At 44.6% G+C, this 20041-nt stretch overlaps 25 non-coding genes across 25 annotated transcripts; all 25 read right to left on the bottom strand.

Moving 5' to 3' along the window:
- Positions 1-97: 97 nt before the first annotated feature.
- LOC134123474 (5S ribosomal RNA) lies at positions 98-216 on the bottom strand. The gene has a single exon (XR_009954960.1). It is a non-coding gene; the product is annotated as a 5S ribosomal RNA (ribosomal RNA).
- Positions 217-610: 394 nt separating this feature from the next.
- LOC134123473 (5S ribosomal RNA) lies at positions 611-729 on the bottom strand. Its single transcript, XR_009954959.1, has one exon. It is a non-coding gene; the product is annotated as a 5S ribosomal RNA (ribosomal RNA).
- A 339-nt stretch (positions 730-1068) lies between these two features.
- Positions 1069-1187, bottom strand: LOC134123472 (5S ribosomal RNA). Its single transcript, XR_009954958.1, has one exon. It is a non-coding gene; the product is annotated as a 5S ribosomal RNA (ribosomal RNA).
- A 394-nt stretch (positions 1188-1581) lies between these two features.
- On the bottom strand, positions 1582-1700 carry LOC134123471 (5S ribosomal RNA). The gene has a single exon (XR_009954957.1). It is a non-coding gene; the product is annotated as a 5S ribosomal RNA (ribosomal RNA).
- Positions 1701-2039: 339 nt separating this feature from the next.
- Positions 2040-2158, bottom strand: LOC134122981 (5S ribosomal RNA). The gene has a single exon (XR_009954491.1). It is a non-coding gene; the product is annotated as a 5S ribosomal RNA (ribosomal RNA).
- Positions 2159-2552: 394 nt separating this feature from the next.
- Positions 2553-2671, bottom strand: LOC134123470 (5S ribosomal RNA). The gene has a single exon (XR_009954956.1). It is a non-coding gene; the product is annotated as a 5S ribosomal RNA (ribosomal RNA).
- A 394-nt stretch (positions 2672-3065) lies between these two features.
- On the bottom strand, positions 3066-3184 carry LOC134123469 (5S ribosomal RNA). The gene has a single exon (XR_009954955.1). It is a non-coding gene; the product is annotated as a 5S ribosomal RNA (ribosomal RNA).
- A 339-nt stretch (positions 3185-3523) lies between these two features.
- Positions 3524-3642, bottom strand: LOC134122980 (5S ribosomal RNA). The gene has a single exon (XR_009954490.1). It is a non-coding gene; the product is annotated as a 5S ribosomal RNA (ribosomal RNA).
- A 394-nt stretch (positions 3643-4036) lies between these two features.
- Positions 4037-4155, bottom strand: LOC134123468 (5S ribosomal RNA). Its single transcript, XR_009954954.1, has one exon. It is a non-coding gene; the product is annotated as a 5S ribosomal RNA (ribosomal RNA).
- A 394-nt stretch (positions 4156-4549) lies between these two features.
- LOC134123109 (5S ribosomal RNA) lies at positions 4550-4668 on the bottom strand. The gene has a single exon (XR_009954618.1). It is a non-coding gene; the product is annotated as a 5S ribosomal RNA (ribosomal RNA).
- Positions 4669-5007: 339 nt separating this feature from the next.
- Positions 5008-5126, bottom strand: LOC134123467 (5S ribosomal RNA). The gene has a single exon (XR_009954953.1). It is a non-coding gene; the product is annotated as a 5S ribosomal RNA (ribosomal RNA).
- A 394-nt stretch (positions 5127-5520) lies between these two features.
- On the bottom strand, positions 5521-5639 carry LOC134123466 (5S ribosomal RNA). The gene has a single exon (XR_009954952.1). It is a non-coding gene; the product is annotated as a 5S ribosomal RNA (ribosomal RNA).
- A 339-nt stretch (positions 5640-5978) lies between these two features.
- On the bottom strand, positions 5979-6097 carry LOC134123464 (5S ribosomal RNA). The gene has a single exon (XR_009954950.1). It is a non-coding gene; the product is annotated as a 5S ribosomal RNA (ribosomal RNA).
- A 394-nt stretch (positions 6098-6491) lies between these two features.
- On the bottom strand, positions 6492-6610 carry LOC134123463 (5S ribosomal RNA). Its single transcript, XR_009954949.1, has one exon. It is a non-coding gene; the product is annotated as a 5S ribosomal RNA (ribosomal RNA).
- A 339-nt stretch (positions 6611-6949) lies between these two features.
- On the bottom strand, positions 6950-7068 carry LOC134123462 (5S ribosomal RNA). Its single transcript, XR_009954948.1, has one exon. It is a non-coding gene; the product is annotated as a 5S ribosomal RNA (ribosomal RNA).
- Positions 7069-7462: 394 nt separating this feature from the next.
- On the bottom strand, positions 7463-7581 carry LOC134123461 (5S ribosomal RNA). The gene has a single exon (XR_009954947.1). It is a non-coding gene; the product is annotated as a 5S ribosomal RNA (ribosomal RNA).
- Positions 7582-7920: 339 nt separating this feature from the next.
- Positions 7921-8039, bottom strand: LOC134122979 (5S ribosomal RNA). The gene has a single exon (XR_009954489.1). It is a non-coding gene; the product is annotated as a 5S ribosomal RNA (ribosomal RNA).
- Positions 8040-8433: 394 nt separating this feature from the next.
- Positions 8434-8552, bottom strand: LOC134123460 (5S ribosomal RNA). Its single transcript, XR_009954946.1, has one exon. It is a non-coding gene; the product is annotated as a 5S ribosomal RNA (ribosomal RNA).
- Positions 8553-8946: 394 nt separating this feature from the next.
- Positions 8947-9065, bottom strand: LOC134123459 (5S ribosomal RNA). Its single transcript, XR_009954945.1, has one exon. It is a non-coding gene; the product is annotated as a 5S ribosomal RNA (ribosomal RNA).
- A 339-nt stretch (positions 9066-9404) lies between these two features.
- On the bottom strand, positions 9405-9523 carry LOC134122978 (5S ribosomal RNA). The gene has a single exon (XR_009954488.1). It is a non-coding gene; the product is annotated as a 5S ribosomal RNA (ribosomal RNA).
- Positions 9524-9917: 394 nt separating this feature from the next.
- On the bottom strand, positions 9918-10036 carry LOC134123458 (5S ribosomal RNA). The gene has a single exon (XR_009954944.1). It is a non-coding gene; the product is annotated as a 5S ribosomal RNA (ribosomal RNA).
- Positions 10037-10430: 394 nt separating this feature from the next.
- On the bottom strand, positions 10431-10549 carry LOC134123108 (5S ribosomal RNA). Its single transcript, XR_009954617.1, has one exon. It is a non-coding gene; the product is annotated as a 5S ribosomal RNA (ribosomal RNA).
- A 339-nt stretch (positions 10550-10888) lies between these two features.
- On the bottom strand, positions 10889-11007 carry LOC134123457 (5S ribosomal RNA). Its single transcript, XR_009954943.1, has one exon. It is a non-coding gene; the product is annotated as a 5S ribosomal RNA (ribosomal RNA).
- Positions 11008-11401: 394 nt separating this feature from the next.
- LOC134123456 (5S ribosomal RNA) lies at positions 11402-11520 on the bottom strand. Its single transcript, XR_009954942.1, has one exon. It is a non-coding gene; the product is annotated as a 5S ribosomal RNA (ribosomal RNA).
- Positions 11521-11916: 396 nt separating this feature from the next.
- LOC134123121 (5S ribosomal RNA) lies at positions 11917-12035 on the bottom strand. The gene has a single exon (XR_009954630.1). It is a non-coding gene; the product is annotated as a 5S ribosomal RNA (ribosomal RNA).
- Positions 12036-20041: the final 8006 nt, after the last annotated feature.

The raw sequence follows: 20041 nt of genomic DNA, 5'->3' as shown, positions 1-20041 counted from the left end.
TTCCTATTGCATCTCTTCTACAATGTGATCAACTTTTTACAATTGTGTAGGTGTACAAGCTACGGCGCTGGGCGGCTTTCAGAGAGAGAAGTGAAAAAGCTTACGGCACCTGGGATTCCCAGGCGGTCTTCCATCCAGGTACTAACCAGGCCCTGCTCTGCTTAGCTTCCGAGATCAGACGAGATCGGGCGGAACCAGAGAGGTATGGCCGTAAGCTGCTTTTCATCTTTTTCCTAATCCTTTAAAACGTGTCAAAGATAATCAGAAGTTTCTTTTTCTAAAATTGAAGCAGTTCTTAGCATTGGCAAGAGAGGTTCCTAAAACCTAAAGGGAACTTTACTTTTCTTCACTGGTAAATCTAACATGTTTGGTTAGCACCTGTATTTCAACGGCTAAATTACAAACAAAAGTATGCCAATTGTTAAATGTTGATCAACACTAATTTAGCAACCATGAAACGGAATCATGTTTGATAATATTGTCTAAATGCCTTTCATATCCAACGTTAAAACAACAATAAACATGCATCTCTTCAACAATGTGATATACTTTTTGTAATTTGTAGGTGTACAATCTGCGGCGCTCTGCAGCTTTCAGAGAGAAGTGAAAAAGCTTACGGCACCTGGGATTCCCAGGCGGTCTTCCATCCAGGTACTAACCAGGCCCTGCTCTGCTTAGCTTCCGAGATCAGACGAGATCGGGCGGAACCAGAGAGGTATGGCCGTAAGCTGCTTTTTATCTTTTTCCTAATCCTTTATAATGCGTCAAAAAATTATGTCACGCCTGCCGTTGGCATCTTTGTGTGGGTTAAATAAGGGTATGCAAAGAAGGCTGTGACATCCTATGGCGAAAATTGGATGGACTAGAGAAGACCCGCCCAGGAGTCCCAGCCAATCGGTGGATGGCCATTGCAGTCCCCGCCACCTCAAATGGCCTGACGATGGTATGGACGTAAGCCACCTTTCATCTTCTTCCTATTGCATCTCTTCTACAATGTGATCAACTTTTTACAATTGTGTAGGTGTACAAGATACGGCGCTGGGCGGCTTTCAGAGAGAGAAGTGAAAAAGCTTACGGCACCTGGGATTCCCAGGCGGTCTTCCATCCAGGTACTAACCAGGCCCTGCTCTGCTTAGCTTCCGAGATCAGACGAGATCGGGCGGAACCAGAGAGGTATGGCCGTAAGCTGCTTTTCATCTTTTTCCTAATCCTTTAAAACGTGTCAAAGATAATCAGAAGTTTCTTTTTCTAAAATTGAAGCAGTTCTTAGCATTGGCAAGAGAGGTTCCTAAAACCTAAAGGGAACTTTACTTTTCTTCACTGGTAAATCTAACATGTTTGGTTAGCACCTGTATTTCAACGGCTAAATTACAAACAAAAGTATGCCAATTGTTAAATGTTGATCAACACTAATTTAGCAACCATGAAACGGAATCATGTTTGATAATATTGTCTAAATGCCTTTCATATCCAACGTTAAAACAACAATAAACATGCATCTCTTCAACAATGTGATATACTTTTTGTAATTTGTAGGTGTACAATCTGCGGCGCTCTGCAGCTTTCAGAGAGAAGTGAAAAAGCTTACGGCACCTGGGATTCCCAGGCGGTCTTCCATCCAGGTACTAACCAGGCCCTGCTCTGCTTAGCTTCCGAGATCAGACGAGATCGGGCGGAACCAGAGAGGTATGGCCGTAAGCTGCTTTTTATCTTTTTCCTAATCCTTTATAATGCGTCAAAAAATTATGTCACGCCTGCCGTTGGCATCTTTGTGTGGGTTAAATAAGGGTATGCAAAGAAGGCTGTGACATCCTATGGCGAAAATTGGATGGACTAGAGAAGACCCGCCCAGGAGTCCCAGCCAATCGGTGGATGGCCATTGCAGTCCCCGCCACCTCAAATGGCCTGACGATGGTATGGACGTAAGCCACCTTTCATCTTCTTCCTATTGCATCTCTTCTACAATGTGATCAACTTTTTACAATTGTGTAGGTGTACAAGCTACGGCGCTGGGCGGCTTTCAGAGAGAGAAGTGAAAAAGCTTACGGCACCTGGGATTCCCAGGCGGTCTTCCATCCAGGTACTAACCAGGCCCGGCTCTGCTTAGCTTCCGAGATCAGACGAGATCGGGCGGAACCAGAGAGGTATGGCCGTAAGCTGCTTTTCATCTTTTTCCTAATCCTTTAAAACGTGTCAAAGATAATCAAAAGTTTCTTTTTCTAAAATTGAAGCAGTTCTTAGCATTGGCAAGAGAGGTTCCTAAAACCTAAAGGGAACTTTACTTTTCTTCACTGGTAAATCTAACATGTTTGGTTAGCACCTGTATTTCAACGGCTAAATTACAAACAAAAGTATGCCAATTGTTAAATGTTGATCAACACTAATTTAGCAACCATGAAACGGAATCATGTTTGATAATATTGTCTAAATGCCTTTCATATCCAACGTTAAAACAACAATAAACATGCATCTCTTCAACAATGTGATATACTTTTTGTAATTTGTAGGTGTACAATCTGCGGCGCTCTGCAGCTTTCAGAGAGAAGTGAAAAAGCTTACGGCACCTGGGATTCCCAGGCGGTCTTCCATCCAGGTACTAACCAGGCCCTGCTCTGCTTAGCTTCCGAGATCAGACGAGATCGGGCGGAACCAGAGAGGTATGGCCGTAAGCTGCTTTTCATCTTTTTCCTAATCCTTTAAAACGTGTCAAAGATAATCAGAAGTTTCTTTTTCTAAAATTGAAGCAGTTCTTAGCATTGGCAAGAGAGGTTCCTAAAACCTAAAGGGAACTTTACTTTTCTTCACTGGTAAATCTAACATGTTTGGTTAGCACCTGTATTTCAACGGCTAAATTACAAACAAAAGTATGCCAATTGTTAAATGTTGATCAACACTAATTTAGCAACCATGAAACGGAATCATGTTTGATAATATTGTCTAAATGCCTTTCATATCCAACGTTAAAACAACAATAAACATGCATCTCTTCAACAATGTGATATACTTTTTGTAATTTGTAGGTGTACAATCTGCGGCGCTCTGCAGCTTTCAGAGAGAAGTGAAAAAGCTTACGGCACCTGGGATTCCCAGGCGGTCTTCCATCCAGGTACTAACCAGGCCCTGCTCTGCTTAGCTTCCGAGATCAGACGAGATCGGGCGGAACCAGAGAGGTATGGCCGTAAGCTGCTTTTTATCTTTTTCCTAATCCTTTATAATGCGTCAAAGAATTATGTCACGCCTGCCGTTGGCATCTTTGTGTGGGTTAAATAAGGGTATGCAAAGAAGGCTGTGACATCCTATGGCGAAAATTGGATGGACTAGAGAAGACCCGCCCAGGAGTCCCAGCCAATCGGTGGATGGCCATTGCAGTCCCCGCCACCTCAAATGGCCTGACGATGGTATGGACGTAAGCCACCTTTCATCTTCTTCCTATTGCATCTCTTCTACAATGTGATCAACTTTTTACAATTGTGTAGGTGTACAAGCTACGGCGCTGGGCGGCTTTCAGAGAGAGAAGTGAAAAAGCTTACGGCACCTGGGATTCCCAGGCGGTCTTCCATCCAGGTACTAACCAGGCCCGGCTCTGCTTAGCTTCCGAGATCAGACGAGATCGGGCGGAACCAGAGAGGTATGGCCGTAAGCTGCTTTTCATCTTTTTCCTAATCCTTTAAAACGTGTCAAAGATAATCAGAAGTTTCTTTTTCTAAAATTGAAGCAGTTCTTAGCATTGGCAAGAGAGGTTCCTAAAACCTAAAGGGAACTTTACTTTTCTTCACTGGTAAATCTAACATGTTTGGTTAGCACCTGTATTTCAACGGCTAAATTACAAACAAAAGTATGCCAATTGTTAAATGTTGATCAACACTAATTTAGCAACCATGAAACGGAATCATGTTTGATAATATTGTCTAAATGCCTTTCATATCCAACGTTAAAACAACAATAAACATGCATCTCTTCAACAATGTGATATACTTTTTGTAATTTGTAGGTGTACAATCTGCGGCGCTCTGCAGCTTTCAGAGAGAAGTGAAAAAGCTTACGGCACCTGGGATTCCCAGGCGGTCTTCCATCCAGGTACTAACCAGGCCCTGCTCTGCTTAGCTTCCGAGATCAGACGAGATCGGGCGGAACCAGAGAGGTATGGCCGTAAGCTGCTTTTCATCTTTTTCCTAATCCTTTAAAACGTGTCAAAGATAATCAGAAGTTTCTTTTTCTAAAATTGAAGCAGTTCTTAGCATTGGCAAGAGAGGTTCCTAAAACCTAAAGGGAACTTTACTTTTCTTCACTGGTAAATCTAACATGTTTGGTTAGCACCTGTATTTCAACGGCTAAATTACAAACAAAAGTATGCCAATTGTTAAATGTTGATCAACACTAATTTAGCAACCATGAAACGGAATCATGTTTGATAATATTGTCTAAATGCCTTTCATATCCAACGTTAAAACAACAATAAACATGCATCTCTTCAACAATGTGATATACTTTTTGTAATTTGTAGGTGTACAATCTGCGGCGCTCTGCAGCTTTCAGAGAGAAGTGAAAAAGCTTACGGCACCTGGGATTCCCAGGCGGTCTTCGATCCAGGTACTAACCAGGCCCTGCTCTGCTTAGCTTCCGAGATCAGACGAGATCGGGCGGAACCAGAGAGGTATGGCCGTAAGCTGCTTTTTATCTTTTTCCTAATCCTTTATAATGCGTCAAAGAATTATGTCACGCCTGCCGTTGGCATCTTTGTGTGGGTTAAATAAGGGTATGCAAAGAAGGCTGTGACATCCTATGGCGAAAATTGGATGGACTAGAGAAGACCCGCCCAGGAGTCCCAGCCAATCGGTGGATGGCCATTGCAGTCCCCGCCACCTCAAATGGCCTGACGATGGTATGGACGTAAGCCACCTTTCATCTTCTTCCTATTGCATCTCTTCTACAATGTGATCAACTTTTTACAATTGTGTAGGTGTACAAGCTACGGCGCTGGGCGGCTTTCAGAGAGAGAAGTGAAAAAGCTTACGGCACCTGGGATTCCCAGGCGGTCTTCCATCCAGGTACTAACCAGGCCCTGCTCTGCTTAGCTTCCGAGATCAGACGAGATCGGGCGGAACCAGAGAGGTATGGCCGTAAGCTGCTTTTCATCTTTTTCCTAATCCTTTAAAACGTGTCAAAGATCATCAGAAGTTTCTTTTTCTAAAATTGAAGCAGTTCTTAGCATTGGCAAGAGAGGTTCCTAAAACCTAAAGGGAACTTTACTTTTCTTCACTGGTAAATCTAACATGTTTGGTTAGCACCTGTATTTCAACGGCTAAATTACAAACAAAAGTATGCCAATTGTTAAATGTTGATCAACACTAATTTAGCAACCATGAAACGGAATCATGTTTGATAATATTGTCTAAATGCCTTTCATATCCAACGTTAAAACAACAATAAACATGCATCTCTTCAACAATGTGATATACTTTTTGTAATTTGTAGGTGTACAATCTGCGGCGCTCTGCAGCTTTCAGAGAGAAGTGAAAAAGCTTACGGCACCTGGGATTCCCAGGCGGTCTTCCATCCAGGTACTAACCAGGCCCTGCTCTGCTTAGCTTCCGAGATCAGACGAGATCGGGCGGAACCAGAGAGGTATGGCCGTAAGCTGCTTTTTATCTTTTTCCTAATCCTTTATAATGCGTCAAAAAATTATGTCACGCCTGCCGTTGGCATCTTTGTGTGGGTTAAATAAGGGTATGCAAAGAAGGCTGTGACATCCTATGGCGAAAATTGGATGGACTAGAGAAGACCCGCCCAGGAGTCCCAGCCAATCGGTGGATGGCCATTGCAGTCCCCGCCACCTCAAATGGCCTGACGATGGTATGGACGTAAGCCACCTTTCATCTTCTTCCTATTGCATCTCTTCTACAATGTGATCAACTTTTTACAATTGTGTAGGTGTACAAGCTACGGCGCTGGGCGGCTTTCAGAGAGAGAAGTGAAAAAGCTTACGGCACCTGGGATTCCCAGGCGGTCTTCCATCCAGGTACTAACCAGGCCCTGCTCTGCTTAGCTTCCGAGATCAGACGAGATCGGGCGGAACCAGAGAGGTATGGCCGTAAGCTGCTTTTCATCTTTTTCCTAATCCTTTAAAACGTGTCAAAGATAATCAGAAGTTTCTTTTTCTAAAATTGAAGCAGTTCTTAGCATTGGCAAGAGAGGTTCCTAAAACCTAAAGGGAACTTTACTTTTCTTCACTGGTAAATCTAACATGTTTGGTTAGCACCTGTATTTCAACGGCTAAATTACAAACAAAAGTATGCCAATTGTTAAATGTTGATCAACACTAATTTAGCAACCATGAAACGGAATCATGTTTGATAATATTGTCTAAATGCCTTTCATATCCAACGTTAAAACAACAATAAACATGCATCTCTTCAACAATGTGATATACTTTTTGTAATTTGTAGGTGTACAATCTGCGGCGCTCTGCAGCTTTCAGAGAGAAGTGAAAAAGCTTACGGCACCTGGGATTCCCAGGCGGTCTTCCATCCAGGTACTAACCAGGCCCTGCTCTGCTTAGCTTCCGAGATCAGACGAGATCGGGCGGAACCAGAGAGGTATGGCCGTAAGCTGCTTTTTATCTTTTTCCTAATCCTTTATAATGCGTCAAAAAATTATGTCACGCCTGCCGTTGGCATCTTTGTGTGGGTTAAATAAGGGTATGCAAAGAAGGCTGTGACATCCTATGGCGAAAATTGGATGGACTAGAGAAGACCCGCCCAGGAGTCCCAGCCAATCGGTGGATGGCCATTGCAGTCCCCGCCACCTCAAATGGCCTGACGATGGTATGGACGTAAGCCACCTTTCATCTTCTTCCTATTGCATCTCTTCTACAATGTGATCAACTTTTTACAATTGTGTAGGTGTACAAGATACGGCGCTGGGCGGCTTTCAGAGAGAGAAGTGAAAAAGCTTACGGCACCTGGGATTCCCAGGCGGTCTTCCATCCAGGTACTAACCAGGCCCTGCTCTGCTTAGCTTCCGAGATCAGACGAGATCGGGCGGAACCAGAGAGGTATGGCCGTAAGCTGCTTTTCATCTTTTTCCTAATCCTTTAAAACGTGTCAAAGATAATCAGAAGTTTCTTTTTCTAAAATTGAAGCAGTTCTTAGCATTGGCAAGAGAGGTTCCTAAAACCTAAAGGGAACTTTACTTTTCTTCACTGGTAAATCTAACATGTTTGGTTAGCACCTGTATTTCAACGGCTAAATTACAAACAAAAGTATGCCAATTGTTAAATGTTGATCAACACTAATTTAGCAACCATGAAACGGAATCATGTTTGATAATATTGTCTAAATGCCTTTCATATCCAACGTTAAAACAACAATAAACATGCATCTCTTCAACAATGTGATATACTTTTTGTAATTTGTAGGTGTACAATCTGCGGCGCTCTGCAGCTTTCAGAGAGAAGTGAAAAAGCTTACGGCACCTGGGATTCCCAGGCGGTCTTCCATCCAGGTACTAACCAGGCCCTGCTCTGCTTAGCTTCCGAGATCAGACGAGATCGGGCGGAACCAGAGAGGTATGGCCGTAAGCTGCTTTTTATCTTTTTCCTAATCCTTTATAATGCGTCAAAAAATTATGTCACGCCTGCCGTTGGCATCTTTGTGTGGGTTAAATAAGGGTATGCAAAGAAGGCTGTGACATCCTATGGCGAAAATTGGATGGACTAGAGAAGACCCGCCCAGGAGTCCCAGCCAATCGGTGGATGGCCATTGCAGTCCCCGCCACCTCAAATGGCCTGACGATGGTATGGACGTAAGCCACCTTTCATCTTCTTCCTATTGCATCTCTTCTACAATGTGATCAACTTTTTACAATTGTGTAGGTGTACAAGCTACGGCGCTGGGCGGCTTTCAGAGAGAGAAGTGAAAAAGCTTACGGCACCTGGGATTCCCAGGCGGTCTTCCATCCAGGTACTAACCAGGCCCGGCTCTGCTTAGCTTCCGAGATCAGACGAGATCGGGCGGAACCAGAGAGGTATGGCCGTAAGCTGCTTTTCATCTTTTTCCTAATCCTTTAAAACGTGTCAAAGATAATCAGAAGTTTCTTTTTCTAAAATTGAAGCAGTTCTTAGCATTGGCAAGAGAGGTTCCTAAAACCTAAAGGGAACTTTACTTTTCTTCACTGGTAAATCTAACATGTTTGGTTAGCACCTGTATTTCAACGGCTAAATTACAAACAAAAGTATGCCAATTGTTAAATGTTGATCAACACTAATTTAGCAACCATGAAACGGAATCATGTTTGATAATATTGTCTAAATGCCTTTCATATCCAACGTTAAAACAACAATAAACATGCATCTCTTCAACAATGTGATATACTTTTTGTAATTTGTAGGTGTACAATCTGCGGCGCTCTGCAGCTTTCAGAGAGAAGTGAAAAAGCTTACGGCACCTGGGATTCCCAGGCGGTCTTCCATCCAGGTACTAACCAGGCCCTGCTCTGCTTAGCTTCCGAGATCAGACGAGATCGGGCGGAACCAGAGAGGTATGGCCGTAAGCTGCTTTTCATCTTTTTCCTAATCCTTTAAAACGTGTCAAAGATAATCAGAAGTTTCTTTTTCTAAAATTGAAGCAGTTCTTAGCATTGGCAAGAGAGGTTCCTAAAACCTAAAGGGAACTTTACTTTTCTTCACTGGTAAATCTAACATGTTTGGTTAGCACCTGTATTTCAACGGCTAAATTACAAACAAAAGTATGCCAATTGTTAAATGTTGATCAACACTAATTTAGCAACCATGAAACGGAATCATGTTTGATAATATTGTCTAAATGCCTTTCATATCCAACGTTAAAACAACAATAAACATGCATCTCTTCAACAATGTGATATACTTTTTGTAATTTGTAGGTGTACAATCTGCGGCGCTCTGCAGCTTTCAGAGAGAAGTGAAAAAGCTTACGGCACCTGGGATTCCCAGGCGGTCTTCCATCCAGGTACTAACCAGGCCCTGCTCTGCTTAGCTTCCGAGATCAGACGAGATCGGGCGGAACCAGAGAGGTATGGCCGTAAGCTGCTTTTTATCTTTTTCCTAATCCTTTATAATGCGTCAAAGAATTATGTCACGCCTGCCGTTGGCATCTTTGTGTGGGTTAAATAAGGGTATGCAAAGAAGGCTGTGACATCCTATGGCGAAAATTGGATGGACTAGAGAAGACCCGCCCAGGAGTCCCAGCCAATCGGTGGATGGCCATTGCAGTCCCCGCCACCTCAAATGGCCTGACGATGGTATGGACGTAAGCCACCTTTCATCTTCTTCCTATTGCATCTCTTCTACAATGTGATCAACTTTTTACAATTGTGTAGGTGTACAAGCTACGGCGCTGGGCGGCTTTCAGAGAGAGAAGTGAAAAAGCTTACGGCACCTGGGATTCCCAGGCGGTCTTCCATCCAGGTACTAACCAGGCCCGGCTCTGCTTAGCTTCCGAGATCAGACGAGATCGGGCGGAACCAGAGAGGTATGGCCGTAAGCTGCTTTTCATCTTTTTCCTAATCCTTTAAAACGTGTCAAAGATAATCAGAAGTTTCTTTTTCTAAAATTGAAGCAGTTCTTAGCATTGGCAAGAGAGGTTCCTAAAACCTAAAGGGAACTTTACTTTTCTTCACTGGTAAATCTAACATGTTTGGTTAGCACCTGTATTTCAACGGCTAAATTACAAACAAAAGTATGCCAATTGTTAAATGTTGATCAACACTAATTTAGCAACCATGAAACGGAATCATGTTTGATAATATTGTCTAAATGCCTTTCATATCCAACGTTAAAACAACAATAAACATGCATCTCTTCAACAATGTGATATACTTTTTGTAATTTGTAGGTGTACAATCTGCGGCGCTCTGCAGCTTTCAGAGAGAAGTGAAAAAGCTTACGGCACCTGGGATTCCCAGGCGGTCTTCCATCCAGGTACTAACCAGGCCCTGCTCTGCTTAGCTTCCGAGATCAGACGAGATCGGGCGGAACCAGAGAGGTATGGCCGTAAGCTGCTTTTCATCTTTTTCCTAATCCTTTAAAACGTGTCAAAGATAATCAGAAGTTTCTTTTTCTAAAATTGAAGCAGTTCTTAGCATTGGCAAGAGAGGTTCCTAAAACCTAAAGGGAACTTTACTTTTCTTCACTGGTAAATCTAACATGTTTGGTTAGCACCTGTATTTCAACGGCTAAATTACAAACAAAAGTATGCCAATTGTTAAATGTTGATCAACACTAATTTAGCAACCATGAAACGGAATCATGTTTGATAATATTGTCTAAATGCCTTTCATATCCAACGTTAAAACAACAATAAACATGCATCTCTTCAACAATGTGATATACTTTTTGTAATTTGTAGGTGTACAATCTGCGGCGCTCTGCAGCTTTCAGAGAGAAGTGAAAAAGCTTACGGCACCTGGGATTCCCAGGCGGTCTTCGATCCAGGTACTAACCAGGCCCTGCTCTGCTTAGCTTCCGAGATCAGACGAGATCGGGCGGAACCAGAGAGGTATGGCCGTAAGCTGCTTTTTATCTTTTTCCTAATCCTTTATAATGCGTCAAAGAATTATGTCACGCCTGCCGTTGGCATCTTTGTGTGGGTTAAATAAGGGTATGCAAAGAAGGCTGTGACATCCTATGGCGAAAATTGGATGGACTAGAGAAGACCCGCCCAGGAGTCCCAGCCAATCGGTGGATGGCCATTGCAGTCCCCGCCACCTCAAATGGCCTGACGATGGTATGGACGTAAGCCACCTTTCATCTTCTTCCTATTGCATCTCTTCTACAATGTGATCAACTTTTTACAATTGTGTAGGTGTACAAGCTACGGCGCTGGGCGGCTTTCAGAGAGAGAAGTGAAAAAGCTTACGGCACCTGGGATTCCCAGGCGGTCTTCCATCCAGGTACTAACCAGGCCCTGCTCTGCTTAGCTTCCGAGATCAGACGAGATCGGGCGGAACCAGAGAGGTATGGCCGTAAGCTGCTTTTCATCTTTTTCCTAATCCTTTAAAACGTGTCAAAGATCATCAGAAGTTTCTTTTTCTAAAATTGAAGCAGTTCTTAGCATTGGCAAGAGAGGTTCCTAAAACCTAAAGGGAACTTTACTTTTCTTCACTGGTAAATCTAACATGTTTGGTTAGCACCTGTATTTCAACGGCTAAATTACAAACAAAAGTATGCCAATTGTTAAATGTTGATCAACACTAATTTAGCAACCATGAAACGGAATCATGTTTGATAATATTGTCTAAATGCCTTTCATATCCAACGTTAAAACAACAATAAACATGCATCTCTTCAACAATGTGATATACTTTTTGTAATTTGTAGGTGTACAATCTGCGGCGCTCTGCAGCTTTCAGAGAGAAGTGAAAAAGCTTACGGCACCTGGGATTCCCAGGCGGTCTTCCATCCAGGTACTAACCAGGCCCTGCTCTGCTTAGCTTCCGAGATCAGACGAGATCGGGCGGAACCAGAGAGGTATGGCCGTAAGCTGCTTTTTATCTTTTTCCTAATCCTTTAAAACGTGTCAAAGATAATCAGAAGAGCTCCTTTTTCTAAAATTGAAGCAGTTCTTAGGATTGGCAAGAGAAGTTCCTAAAACCTGAAGGTAACTTTACTTTTCTTCACTGGCAATTCTAACATGTTGGGTTAGCACCTGTATTTCAACGGCTAAATTACAAACAAAAGTATGCCAATTGTTAAATGTTGATCAACACTAATTTAGCAACCATGAAACGGAATCAATTTTGATGATATTGTCTAAGTTCCTTATATATCCAACGTTAAAACAACACTAAACATGCATCTCTTCGACAATGTGATATACTTTTTGTAATTTGTAGGTGTACAATCTGCGGCGCTCGGCGGCTTTCAGAGAGAAGTGAAAAAGCATACAGCACCTGGGATTCCCAGGCGGTCTTCCATCCAGGTACTAACCAGGCCCTGCTCTGCTTAGCTTCCGAGATCAGACGAGATCGGGCGGAACCAGAGAGGTATGGCCGTGAGCTGCATTTCATCTTTTTCCTAATCCTTTAAAACGTGTCAAAGTTAATCAGAAGTTTCTTTTTCTAAAATTGAAGCAGTTACGGGGTAACACTTTACTTGAATGGGTGTTCATAAGGCTGACATAACATTGTCATAACCATGACATGACAGCTGTCATAAATATCAATGAATACTTATGACAGTTGTCGTTAAGTGTCATTCGGTTAAGTTAAGTTGTGTCACTTTTGATGCAAAGGTGACATTGTTTGAGATGTCCTTGTTAAGACCACTTGACATAAGCCAAGACAACAAAACCTGTCATAAACATGTCATAGCAGACCTCACTGTCAAACTTAAGAAAAACGTTTGGTTTCATATCTTAGAGCGACATTAAACCGTCCTATATCGATGGTTTTGACACTCGCTGTCACAAAACCATTACAACTGTGTCATAAATGTTGTCCCTTTCTTTAAGATGTCGTTAAGTGTAACTACACTGCCAAATGACTTTATAACAGTGTCACGACTGTTTTCTTTGAATTCAAGTAAAGTGGAACAATTAGATTCTTCAATTAATATGTCATTATATGTTATTACATAGTCAAACCAGTTTATAATTGTGTCATAACTGTTTTCTTTGAATTCAAGTAAAGTGGAACAATTTGAATGTTTCGTTAAAATGTCATTAAGTGTTATTACACTGTCAGATGATATAAATACCTTAACAAAAGCAACAAACAAGTCAAGAGGTAGTGTTTCCTTTATGTATTCCAACACAAAACATTTGGTTGTGATTTTTATCCAAAGTGACATTTTGTAACACACAAGCAAGTATCTGCTCAGGAGAGAACATATGAGTCTGACACGACATAGATGCATAAATACCAGCAGACATTGTAGAGAGTCAGATTTTATTTTTTACTTGTTTTTTCACATCATGGAAAAGTCTGCCCAACACACCATTGTAATGGCGTACACCCAACCAGTGGTGCCACACTATCATCTTAAGATGAAGCTTGAGTGATTCAGGAGTACGATTCCCTCTGTGGCGCCATACTTCCAGTTTGTAGCTTTGCCATGCACACTTAATATGCTGAGTATGAGCACCAGTCTCTCGGTCCACAAAGTTGTTTTTATGGCAGACGGAATAATGATCATACCCATACTGGGCAAGTTGCCCTTTGTAGGCACGCCATTCGTCACTGAGGATGGATGTTCTGGGTTTGACATGGCGTCTAATATGACCTATAAGTGTCTTCCTTCTGCGATCCCTGACGAGTCTCAGAATGGGTCTTCTGGAATTCCTGTCGACCTCCAACATCCCAAAGACCCACTGCCGTTCATGGCGCCAAGTGTTGCCAAATCGACCACGATGGTACTAAAAGTAAATGAGAAAACACAATATTTAATAAGGTTTGGACTGTATTACATCTTAACGTGTGTCCTTCCCACGTGCACTGACAGATAAAGTATAAAATATTACTCCTTATAAAATCTTGATCTAAAATTTGTACAGATGCATACAAATATATAGCCCACCTTTCGTTTGTGGGCAAATTTGCTCTCATCAATAACAACAAATCGATGACGACCACCAATCCTCATCGATCTTTTCCTCAGTCACTTGACAGCAGCAATGCACACCTTCAAATGAGAAAATAAAATATCAGCATCTTGAGGTATGTGGGATGTGGAGTTCTCTGTGTGTGTCTTCTTGTATTTACTTTTTAGCTTGTAGAATAGATGTCCGCTTGTAGGACAGATGGCGTGACCGGATCGGTCCTTATAAGGCAGACAATGTGAATGGTGGAAGAGAGAGCACAGGAAAAATGAAGATAAAATATTATCTGAGATAACACACCTGCGACCGAAGGGAGAACCAGTTTGAACCCATTTTCAGAGCAAGGCCGAAGGGTGCAGGAGAGAGTACCAGACACTCATTGTTCGGGGAAGGCATTTGTTACAGAAGGATGAACTGGGTTGAACCAACGTTCAAGGGCACCAGAGGGATTAAAACAGGTCAGTGTCAGAAGGCAGGCGGACTTTGGAAGGGATTTGCTTGCGATGCGTATTTCATTGTCTCCAGATATATCTGTGGAGAATTGCTCATGTACAACTTTTTCTCTTCTAAATAAATGTTAAACTTTTTAACTAATTTCCTGTAGTGGATTCTTCTCGTCAACCAACTCGGGTGGATAAGGAATATCCTAACAATTTTGGGGGCTCGTCCGGGATAGGAGTTTCCCTGCAGGGGGGAATTCGGTCCAAGAGCTTTCACCTGCTGAACACTGCGTACTCCCAGGCCGGCCTCAAAACAAGGTAAGCAGAAACCTGTTACATCTAATTCTGCATATTGATTAATCTAAAATAAGGAGTACGCTGTGGATTGGTGGTGAAGGAACCAAATTGATACATGAGCAATTCGCTAAAGTTAATATTAAGGAAACCGGTAAAAGTGCACAACAATAGTGCCGGCGAGTACTATTGGGTTTAGTAGGTACCGGCGAGTACCAAGGGATCTTCTATCCGACACAAATGAAAGGATCAGGGATCCTATTGGGTTTGGTGGGTACCGGCGAGTACCAAGGGATCAATGATCTGACACAAATAAAAGGATTTTGAATCCTAGTCTTTGGTTTGGCCACCCCATCAGTTCCTGACGAGGACTGAAGTCGCTAGGTGAGTGTCCTGGGGATTTGAGGACCCCCGAAAACTGGTCTTTGGTTTGGCAACCCCATCAGACCCTGACGAGGGCTGAAGTCGCTAGGTGAGTGTCCTGGGGATTTGAGGACCCCCGAAAACTGGTCTTTGGTTTGGCAACCCCATCAGACCCTGACGAGGGCTGAAGTAGCTAGGTTGGAGTCCTGGGGATTTGAGGACCCCCGAATCCCAGGGTTAGAGTCCCTAGGAGTAAAAGCTCCTTAAATCCTGGGCTGCAGTCTCTGAGGGTGCAGCTCGTGTGTCTGTGTGTGTGTGTGGGTGCAAGCAAGCAGGAGAGTGAAGAAAAAAAAAAAAAAAGAGGGGAAACTGAGAACATAGAGGTTAATATAAACTTTCGGTGTAATACATTGATGACCGAGAGGTTAACATAAACTTTCGGTGTAATACATTGATTCTCGGAAGGTTAAGATAAACTTCCGTTGTAATACATTGATTCTCGGAAGGTTAAGATAAACTTCCGTTATAATGCATTGATTTCGAAGGGTTAAAATAAACCTTCGTTACAATAAAAGAATTCTGGAAGTATAACATAAGTTCTCAGAACAAACGGGGAAGCTTGCTGGAGCTGCGGAGAACATTTACTGTGTCATACTGAGGTGACCAGCTGTCCGAGCGGGTTCAAGCGATATAACTGGGAACTGTTGTTGGAATGGAAGATGAATATGATCGGGAAACTGTTGACGGCGGCTGGGGGCCAGCGCCAGGGTATCGATGGAAAATAATAAACGACCAGCTGAGGCTGTTGTTGGTGGCGGTGGGTGGAGAAACCACCGGGAAAAAGAAGCATGAGGCTGTGGAGCGCACGGAACGCAGTGAGAAAGTTGTTAGAAAAGAAAGGCGTTAGTTTGGCAGACAGGCTGTCACTGGCGCAGATTTTGTGGGAGAAGGAGAGAGATTGTAGAGAAGAAAAGAAGGAGCTTGAGTCGAAGCGCGAGAAGGCGAGTGTGTTGAAAAAAGGAAAACTTCGTAAAGAGATGGAGGATGTGGAGGACATGAGGTCCGCATTGTTTTCGTACTGGATAAAAAGTAAAGCCGTGGGGAGAAATAACCAGGAACGGTGTAATGAGGAAAGACCACCGGCATACGATGTTGAAATAAACGGTGTGAATTCGGCTTCTGCACCTGCTGGGTTGTATCCTGTATTAAATATAACGGGGGGAGAGTTGGAAGTTGAAGAAAGTGTACCACTGCGGGGTTGTCGGGGCAACAGGGGAAAGCCGGCCTTTCGAAGCGCGTCAAAATCGGGAGGGGTTTAAAGAATGGACGGACTCACGCACTCCGGGGAGTAGGGACAGCTCAGAAGTGCAGCGGAGAAATAAGGCGGATAAGGGAAAGTATTTAGCCGGGGCGAATGAGCAGGTGAAAACACAATTGAGATACAGGGAATCACCAGACATGGGGGAGAGAGGAAAAAAAGGCTCTGCCTCGGCTCAGGAGGAGCAAAACGGGGAATGCGGGGATAACAGCGACCCAGAGATTCACGGGGAACCGGGAAAAATGTATCCGTTATTCATGTCTTCTCGAGGTGTTAATAAATACAAGCCGTGGTCGCTGGGAGACGTGTCCGCTCTAGTCGCGCAAATGCCTGCACCATCTGAAGGGGGAGATAAGTGGCTAAAACAACTCGATACGCTTACTAACGGACACACGCTGGCGCTCGGCGACTTTAGGGCTGTAGCAGCCAGATGCATGACCGCACATGATTTAGCGGACGTGGAAAACAGAGCGGGGGTGACCCGACAAGCCGATGACGACAGATTTTTGTATTTCGCGACAGAGATCGGGGACGCAATGCGCAAGAAATGGCCACTTCTAATGTCGACTAAAATACCGAAATTACCATGGGACGCGAAGAAAACCCCGCGCGCGTATTTGGACGAATGTAAAGAGACCTGGGTAAAAAGCACTAGCCATCATCCGGGAACGGAGGGCATACAGAGAGAATGGTTCAGACAGGCGGTGCTGGAGGGAGTACGAGAGGGGGTAAAAGCTAAAATGATCACTAATCCAGACTTGCCAGGAAGTGAATCTGCTGTGTGGGAAAGACATTTACTGCACCATTTACAGGACGCGACTGAGGAAGCGACAGGGGAAGAGAAGCAGCTAAAAGAATTACAGGCTCAGCTTCTTAGGCTTCAGCTCACTAAGGTCAAACAGGAAGTGAGCGAAAAGAAGCAGAAAGGGAAAGACGAGCGACAGATGACAGTCCAGGCTGCCCCAGCTGAAGGTAACGCCCCAGATTTGTATCCACTCCCACCATGGGAGGAGACGTCGTATGGGACAGCCCAGGGGTGGGGCCCAAACCGAGGGGGCGGTTATCGGGGAGGTTACAGAAGTAATTACAGGGGTGGCGCTGGTCGGAGAGGATCATACGGTGGGGGAGGAGAAAGAGGCGGCTACCAAGGGAGAGACGCTTGTTTCAACTGTGGTATGGAGGGGCACTGGCGCATGGAGTGTCCTAGCAAAAAGAAGAGACATGGGAGGGGCAGGGGTGTCCCATCTCGGGGGGCTTGGGCCCCCAATCCACATGCTGCGCCACCTAGGGGACAATACCCTGCACTGGAGGACTGGGGCTATGAGGCGGATGCCTCTCAGTGACACACCCCGATGGGAGACTCCGACAGCAGGGGCAGGGCAGACCCCATGCTGTCACTCACGGTACTGCAACAACAACTGCCGTTTCTTGTTGACACTGGGGCCACATACTCCACCATACAAGCAGCGGGCTCGTCTGCTATGTCCAAAGACAGTGTCAGCATTATGGGATTCTCCGGGGTGTCACAGAAACTGCCTATAACAGTCCCCCTACCGGTGAAAGTTGGAAATCAGACATTGACTCACTCTTGTGTTGTCTCACCTCAAGTTCCAGTGAATATTATGGGAAGGGATCTTCTCATCAAGACAGGGGCTTCAATCTTGTGCGGCCCGGACGGACTGAGTGTCACATTGCTGGATGGAACTGTGTTGCATTGCAATGACAATGGACAGACTAATGGCCAGTGGGTGATGCAGCCACTGCAACAACAACAGTGCGCAGACATTTACTGGGGCCTCCTAAAGCCTGAGTGTCCTGACATCCCAGGGGTGATGGCTCTTTACCAAAAGTGGAAGCCTTGGATAACTCTTCTTGATCCGTATGTTTCTCCTCCTGACCCGCCTCATGTAACATTGTTCTATGATAGACAAGGGGATGATTGCTACTGGGATGAATTTATGGGGCACTTAGAGAGCACTGAGTGGGAGGTGACGTCCCAAAACCTCTATGTGGGCCCAGAAGGGGTAGCCGCAGCTGTTATCCTCTCTCCTGATCAATTGAAATGGTATTTAATGAGCCAAGAGGCGGTGCCACATGTATCGCTGGCTCTGCATCCCAAACATCAGGCTAAAGACTTGGGTCCAATGACTAAACGAGCAGTGCTGCTAGATGACTGGGTGTGCACTCAACTGCCTGATGTTTGTTTTTCTCCTTCCGCTAAGATGTACAGAATCTCAGGGAAAGCGACTAACACTGTCATTTTAACGCACAAACAGGTGTCCAGAGACCACGGAAGGGAGAAGACCGACCAAACTTCCAGACTACCTCTGGTCCGAAGGCCCGACTGACGTAGGTTTTTGTAACACATGTAAACCAGTAACGTTTGAAATTCAAAAGCGACCCCCCATTTGGCAGTCCCAATACCCTCACAAGCCAGCCGCGGCAGAGGGGATCAGGGACACTATAGAGGGACTCATTAAGTCAGGAGTACTGGAGCCCTCTCAGTCCGCCTGGAACACGCCCATTCTCCCGGTAGAAAAGGCAGCAACTGGTAAATATCGCATGGCACATGATCTCAGAAAGATAAACGACATGCTGGTAACGACAACGGTACCCATCCCGAACCCATACACTGCGTTGACTAGTCTAACACCACAACAACAATGGTTCACGTGCATTGATTTGGCAAACGCGTTCTTTTGCGTACCCCTACAGGAAAACATGCGGGATGTATTCTCATTCACATATGGGAACAAGCAACTACGTTATACTCGGCTACCGCAAGGATTTGCTCTTTCACCTGGTATTTTCAATCAAGTGTTAAAACAAGCATTGACAGGTTGTCCGCTCCCAGAGGGCACGACGCTGATCCAATACGTCGACGATATCCTCCTCGCATCCACTTCAGCTGAATCCTGTGTGGATAAGACACCATCTTACGCTGGTTGGCCACGACCGGTTTCAAGGTCAGTAAGTCAAAGTTGCAGGTCGCCAGGCGGCAGGTTTCGTTTCTGGGGAGAGTGCTGTCAGGAAGCGGCTCAGGGCTCTCAGCCGCGCACAGGTCCAGTATTCTCCACCATTCGCGTCCACAGAATGTAAAGGAAATGCTTTCCTTCCTAGGACTCACGGGGTTCAGCAGACAATTCATTCCGCGTTGTTCAAATCTCACTCAGATTCTACGTGCAAAGGTAAACAAGAAGGGGATGAGGAACCTCACTGCTAAACTCGAATGGGACCAAGAGGCGGAGGAGGCATTTATTACACTAAAAACAGAGCTGGCGCAGGCCGCAGACCTTGCAGTTCCAGATTACAGCGCGCCGTTTTACCTGGACGTTTCTGAAACAACAGGGGTAGTAAATGGGGTTTTGTTTCAGAAAAAGGGGGAGGGTAAAAGGAAGGTGCTTCTGTATATCAGTGCCATGATGGACAACATGGAAAAACGACAACATGAATGCACACAACACGCAGCAGGGGTTGCAAAGCTATAAAACAGCACACATAGTCATGGGCCACCCACTACACGTGCTAACAACACACAGCATAGTAGCTTATGTAAACTCACAAACTTTCACGATGACGTCACTAAGACAAAGAAGGCTGAGCAAGCTGTTAGAAGCTCCAAACCTCACCTTCACACATGAAGGCATCAACATGGCTGATCACATGGGAGAGGGGGAACCACACCAATGTGAGTACAAGGTGGAGCTGGAAGCAAAAGCACGAACCGACTTAAAAAGCACACCACTGACACACTTTGATTGGCAATTGTTCACTGATGGCAGCTGCTTCAGACATCCACAACATGGGTTGCAGTCCGGATACGCGGTAGTCAGAAGTAATGGGGCAGGAACAGAGGTTCTGGAAGCGGGAAGAATTCAGGATCAACAGTCAGCACAGAGAGCGGAGGTACTCGCGCTGATAAGAGCGCTACAGCTGGCAGAAGGGAAGGCAGTAAACATCTATACTGACTGCGGTAGGAGCAGCTCACGTGGAGCTGGAGCAGTGGTTAAGAGCAGGTTTTCTGACGGCTGGAGGAAAACCGATTAAACACG

This window comes from Pungitius pungitius, unplaced genomic scaffold (assembly GCF_949316345.1).
Source record: "Pungitius pungitius unplaced genomic scaffold, fPunPun2.1 scaffold_31, whole genome shotgun sequence".
NCBI classification, from domain to species: Eukaryota; Metazoa; Chordata; class Actinopteri; order Perciformes; family Gasterosteidae; genus Pungitius; species Pungitius pungitius.
The sequence above is the reverse complement of the archived record's forward strand: the minus strand, read 5'-3'. Positions and strand labels throughout refer to the sequence as shown.